Raw genomic sequence first — 7,055 nt, forward strand, 5'->3', positions numbered from 1 at the left:
CAAACTGACTGCATTTAAATAAAGACATTCAATGGTGCCCTTCTAGCTTAATCTTCTCGAAGTGGCCCTCAATTTTCAGAACAGTAACACCCAAAAAAATGAAAGTAATTAAAATATAATGTAGTGTGGCATTGCACTCGTAAAACTGGCCTTTTTGCTTAAGAAACGCTACTCTCGTTTTTATAAAAAAAGCTGCTGTGTAGAAATAGAGGCAATTGAAAGAGGGCTAAATGTCACAGGTTAAATAGCAGATAAACTCTGTAGAACACCATTATATTTTACAGAGTTTATCTGTTTTGTAATTGTGGCTTTCTCCTTTGAAAGGCTGACCCCACAACTACACAACAGCTACTTTATATAAACTATAGTAGTGTTTCTGGAGCAACCACACCAGTTTTACCAGTGCAGGGCCAGGCCCGTATTTGTGGAGAGGCCACCAAGACCCCGGGCCTAGGGCGGCAGGATTTTAGGGGGCAGCATGCTGTCCAACCACACCCACATTAGTTCAGAAACACTGGGGATGCGCAGGAGATACGATAGATTTTAAATTTCCCGTGCACCAATCCCCATTCTGGGCCGATAAAATAAAAGGGAAGGGGACAAGGGCTATGAACGACAGCGGTCCTAGGGGCGCCTGCGTGCAGGGCAGCAATACATTATGTTTTAATTACTTTAAAACACTTTGTATTTTTTGGTGTAATTGCTGCTTTAAGCTTAAAAATTGTGATTCCATCCCTTTGCTTTTTAGCCTACTGCTCTGAAGCATTCACTGCGCCTGCTGGGTCAGTTATTGGATGCTAAGAGAATGGGGTTTCAAAAAACAAGCTGGGATTCCAAACACAGAGTAATAGTCACCAGTTGCTATTAAAAAAATACTATTGGTTAGACACATCTACTTCTGCATGTGGATAGGGGTTCAGTGATTTTTGAAGGGAGGTCTGGCTTTTAAGTCTCTTTAAGCAAGTAACACATTAAATGCTGGTAAGATTGAGAGGAAAATGAGATGCAGAGCAAGGATGGCATGTGGGGCTAAAATATGAGGGTGCTCTATTAATATTGGCTTTGTGGTTAGAACACATAGGGCCTGATTCAATTCAGTGAGAAAAAACTATCTCCTGGTTTATCAAGTGAAAATGCATGGGGGGGGATTCAATTAGAGGAGAAAAAAACTTTCTCCAAATTCCGTTCCAGTTTTTTTTCCCATAGACTTCAATGGAGTTTTCATGTGATAAACTGTGAGATAAGATTTTATTAATTCTGTCCATTAATCGAATTGCATCTCAAATTGAATCTCATGTGTAACGTTTAACGAGATAAACCTTTCTCTCACTGAATGGAATCTGGCCCTTTATCCTTGTATGCACAGAGGCAAGGCATATACACACACACATACTATATATATATATATGTATATATATATATATATATATATATGTATATATATATATATATATATATATATATAATACATCCGCAAATCATACTTTTTTTATATTTATAAAACAATATAAGCATAAACTAAAATGATTTGGAAGACCTATAGTTTTATATAGTTATGTTAATAGCTGATTTGTGCTTTTGTACTATTTAAAACAGAATAGAATATAGAATATTAGGGATTGTAATACCGTACATGCTTAGTACATCATGACTAAAGATGTTTCTCAAAGGCTGAACTAGCATGTTTTGCTAGAAGGTCCTATATCTGAATTCTATAAAATAAAAATATAAATTCTAAGCATTCCACAGATACTAAAATGGATTTGAAATTTTGGAGAAGATAAATAATAAAAACAATAATATTAATCCCAGTTTAGCTCTGCATTTGTACTATAGGAAAGGATTTGCAAAAGTCATCTCTCATAGACTCCATTTCATCCAATTTCTAACAATTTCCTTTTTCTCTATAATAACAAAACAGTACATTGTACTTGACCCCAACTAAGATATAATTAATCCTTATTGGAAGCAAAATCAGCCTGTTGGGTCCAGGCTGTGAAGATCCAAATTACAGAAAGATCCGTTATCAGGAAAAACCAAGGTCCCAAGCATTTTGGATAAAAGGTCCCATACTTGTACAAACCCTTAATAAAAAAAACCCCTACCCCCCTACCCTACATAGACCTTCCTCCTCCCCCCAGCCTAGCTTCCCCCCCCGGGCAAATGCCCCTAACTCTTTACTTACCCCTTTGTGCAGATTCTGTCGAGCAGAGTTCACGGGCGCCATCTTCTTCTGCTTCGGTAATCTTCTGAATGAGACCGGCGAAGTGTCGCATGTGCAGTTGAAGAAATTTTCTAGGGATGCACTGAATCCACTATTTTGGATTCGGCCGAACCTCCGAATTATTTGCAAAAGATTCGGCCGAACCGAATCCTAATTTACATATGCAAATTAGGGGTGGGAAAGGGAAAAAAAATTTACTTCTTTGTTTTGTGACAAAAAGTAATGCGATTTCCCTCCCCTCCCCTAATTTGCATATGCAAATTCGGTTCGGCCGGGCAGAAGGATTCGGTCGAATCCGAATCCTGCTGAAAAATGCCGAATCCCAAACCAAATCCTGGATTCGGTGCATCCCTAAAATTTTCTGATTCACGACAACTGTGTATGTGCCGAAACTCACGAAAATTGCTGATGCGCCAGTCTCATTTTGAAGATTACCGTCTGAAGATGGCTGCTGTGAACTCCGCTGGACAGAATCTGCACGGAGGGGTAAGTAAAGAGTTAGGGCCATTTGCCTGGGGGGGGGACAGCTAGGTTGGGGGGGAGGAGGGAGGGAGGTCTATGTAGGGTGGGGGGTAAGTGGTTATATTTTTAAGGGTTTGTTTCTCCTTTAAGTCTACTAGAAAATCATGTAAAAGTCATGAAATAAACCCAATAGACTGCTTTTGCTTTCAACAAGGATTATATCTTAGTTAAAGGAGAAATCAACCTGTAGGGAAAAAACCCTGTACCCCCCACCCCAGGTAGACCTCCCTCCCTCCTCCCCCCAGGCTAACTACTCCCAGGGAAATGCCCCATACTCCATACGTACTCCTCGGCGCAGATTCTTCCAGCAAAGTACCACACATCCATCTTCTGCATCCTCTGTAAACTGACTGAGAGATCTGTAAGAATTTACACTCGCACACCCTGGCCGTCCATACAAACACGAATCCCAGGTGCTTGGCGATAGAGGAAGGTTATACCTGCTAGCAGTACCCATGTTGTGTCGGTGTGTTCTGTTTCTACGTTACTTCTGAGATCTGTATTTCTGCACTTGCGCAGTTGGAGCAGTTTGCCGGTTTGCGACAACTTTGCATGCGCGGAATTACACGGAAATTGATGATCTCTCAATCAGCTTACCGAGGAGCCGGAAGATGGCCAAAGGCAACCCAGACGCCAGCTCGCCACCCTTCCTTCCCCCGTCACACGCGCATGCACAGTAACGACACAGGATTGATCAGTAACGACGCTCACACATGCACAGTAATGCTGTTCACGCGCATGCGCAATATCGTTCGGGGGACATAGCCTACGCTGAATTCCAGGTGAGTCCGGTCTAGGTGTAGGCACAAGAGGTAGCTGCCCAGCACCCCCTAATCATTGCACCCTAGGAAACTGCCTCTTCTTCCTAGCCCTAGTTCCGGTCCTGGGAGGGAGGTCTACCTGGGCTGGGGGTACGGGGTTTTTTTCCCTACAGGTTGATTTCTCCTTTAAGCTAAAATCCAAAGTACTGTTTTATTATTACAGAGAAAAAGGAAATCATTTTTGAAAATATGAATTATTTAGATACAATGGAGACTATAGGAAAAGGGCTTTCCGTAATTCTGAGCTTTCTGGATAACAGGTTTCCAGTTAACGGATCCCATACCTGTAATACAAGCACAATTAGTCCATAATAGAATTAAACTAAAGGAAAATGCAACTTCCAGAAAAGAATCTTACACTCAATAAGATAACTGTGATCATGTACTGCACATATGTTTTTTTTATTCCCTTTTAACTGTATTAACTGTTACTGATATATTAAGTTCACTTGAGCAAGATATAAGGGAGCAGCTTATGACTGATAGACTGGCCACCTGGAGTTACCCATGTACTAAAGATATCAGAAATGACAAACATAATAAAATGGAACCTGGTTGTTATGGATACTGTATACTGTGACTGAATGTAAAATAGAAAGCCGTTTCGGTAAAGAATATTGCTAAGCGCATTATATAGCCACTGAGATGAGCTATTTATCAGAGGATAGAAGAGATGAAAAAGGAGAAGCCCTCGCCCGAAAGGTGGAATTGAACCACTCTGTCGCTAGACAGCTACAGGTTTGAAGCCTGCACCCCAGACCACTGAGGGTCATCCGGGCAAATACCTCAGTACTCCCATTTCCTTTTATACCCCCTCCCACCATTATATTATATATTGGGGTGACAAAAAATTGTTTCTGGTATCAAAAATCTGACTATTCCTTTTCTAGTTAAACGTATCGCCGCTTACATACCCCGACTAGTCTAACGTGAAATCGAGGGAAATCAAACAAGATCGCATAGCATACACGCGCGCGAGGCATGCTGGTACTTCCATAACAATACGCTTCGGTTTATTTTCAATGAAAAAACGGGAAGAGGGAGGAGGGGCGTGTGGTTGCTGTTTGTTAGTGGATGTGGGATACATCACTGCGCTGTGCTGCTGTTGGTCTTTACAGTGACAATGGGGTCAGCCTGAGTCACACAGAGTTTCCGCGTCAGAGGAGGTGACGGAGAATGGGGGTGAGAAATCAGTGTAATGAGGGAAGGAGTCACAGGGAGCAAAGGATAGAGCGCGGGAAAGATGCTGCGGGAGAATGGGAGGGGGAGCAGTCCCGAGTCTATTATTAGGTCCCAGTGCTATAAATATCCTTCGGTGCAGCCGCCGTGTGTATCTGGGGCTACGCGTGACGTGTGCTGCACAGAGAACGCTACGTGCAAACTGCAAGACCCCTGATAATAGTGTACATATCTAGGAATACTATAGAGTACGCTGCCTGCTACACACTCATACAGAGCCAGCAGGTGCTGCACTACTCATAGCTCAATGACACACATTAGCGCCACAGGCGTGTGGGCAAGAGTACGTCACAAAACATGTAGGTAGGAATATACATGCATGAAATACCTCAGCAACATACCCGCTGGGTGGGGTGACACTGGCACATCTTGCCCATCAAAGAAATCCGAGTGCACTTCCAATGAGCCCCTGCGTGTAACTTTACTGTATTTTGCACTGCCCAGTTTAGTGGTTTCATTCATTTAGATGAAATGGCTGGTGAATGCCTTTATTCACCATCAGTGCAATAATTACCCGCCTCTTCTGAATGTACTTTTTGCCTATTGGTTTAATCACAAAATTGAAGCTACTCCATTTTCATTACTTGTGAGGAAGATCCATTCCCAGTACATAGACTCTACCCTTCAAGCATTGCTCTGTCTTACAAGTAAACAGGAGTTCTTTATGCAGGAATATCTGTGGGCTGGTTATCTATTTCTTTACCTCACAAGGACCAACTATGGAGTAGCCATACTGGCTATTTAAAGGAACAGTAACGTACACTGTGCCTGCTTCTATTTCTTCCTCTACTTCTCCAACTAGAGGAAGGTCCAAGGTGCCAGACACCTGCCTGACGTCACCCCAGGTAGCCCCCCTAGCAGCCCATGTAACGTTGGGTCTCCCTCTCATCTCTAGGCGGTGCAGGATGCCAAGTGTAAGTGCAGGTTGCTATGGTTGCTAGTTGTCAGCTCAGAAGCCTAGCAGAGAGGCTGGTGACAGATGTGCACAGAGCAGGACAGAGAACTAAGCAATCGGCTGGGGGAGAGGGGTACTAAGGGAAATACTAAAGGATGGCTGGGACAGACACTAAGGGGGGAATCCAGGAGAAGGTTTAGGGGATACTGGCTAGTGGCTAGAAGAATGAGGTAGCGAGAGCAAGACGCAGCGAGAATGTGTGGATAAGTGAATGAAGCAGCGTCTTTATTTGGCTTAGAGCAGGGGTCCCCAATTTTTTACATTTTAATATGTCTTGGTAGGTTTTTTTTGTTGTATTCTATCAAATTTTTGTAAAATTTTTTTTTACATTACTGTTCCTTCCTTTAAGAGGCTTTCTCACCACACGTTACATCTCAGTTCTGATCTGCAATCTGTTATCCATCCTAAAGTGTTCTGTAAATATTGTGATGCCTGTCATAAAATGGCATCCTGGAGCCTAAGCTGAACCCAAATAGGTATCTCAATTATTGGCAGTATTGAGGCCTAGCCCTAGATCGCACTAGAACATCTTTCCCAACAGTGTCCCCTACCAGTAGCTCATGAGCAACATGGTGTTCACCAGCCTAAGGGCCCTTACTCACGGGCGTTTGAGCTCCGAATACAGGAAAAATGCAACAGGCTGCATCCCAGCCTGCATTTGCTGCTTACATGTGTCTGTGTGAGTACAGCAGCATTGAAAAGGATTAATCGCGTCTACTCCTGCGCTCCCCTGCGGCTGAACGAATAAAACCAGAGCGCAGCTTCAAACGCCCGTGAGTAAGGGCCCTTATAGATGTTGCTCCCAGCAGGCCCTTTGTACTGCCAAACAGAGCATTCTGTGGGCTGTCAGTTCACACAGGGGTTACCAACAGCCAATGACCGCCCAATAGACTTCCAATAATTCTTCTTGGGCAGATCTTGACATTGGTCAAAACTTTCCTTGCACGCTAATGACTGTACAATGCAGCCGGTTTCCTGGAATTCTTCACCCAAGACAACATGGAGCAGGCATTATCAGCAGGTTCTTTGCCGTACAACTCACAGTACTATAAAAACAATGAAAACTATATAAAAGGAAACAAATGAGAGATGTATGTATGAACATACCTATATAAGATTGACTAGTAAAGCCACAGAGTGAAACCACAGTTGCCTTTGGAAACAACATGCTCCCGCTTTCAAGACCAGATTAGCTACTCATGCCGTCTTGTGGTGGAACAGGAAGTGAGGTCATAGAATAACTGATGCGGGTTCAGTGGAACAGAAACAAATTTCAGTGATGTACATGAAGATA

The 7,055-nt window shown here is 43.0% G+C and overlaps 1 non-coding gene across 1 annotated transcript; it reads right to left on the minus strand.

Annotated features, from left to right (window-relative positions):
* Positions 1–4,259: 4,259 nt before the first annotated feature.
* trnastop-uca lies at positions 4,260–4,346 on the minus strand. Its single transcript has one exon. It is a non-coding gene; the product is annotated as a tRNA-Sec (tRNA).
* Between the last annotated feature and the right edge of the window lie 2,709 nt (positions 4,347–7,055).

The sequence above is a fragment of the Xenopus laevis genome, chromosome 8L (assembly GCF_017654675.1).
Source record: "Xenopus laevis strain J_2021 chromosome 8L, Xenopus_laevis_v10.1, whole genome shotgun sequence".
NCBI classification, from domain to species: Eukaryota; Metazoa; Chordata; class Amphibia; order Anura; family Pipidae; genus Xenopus; species Xenopus laevis.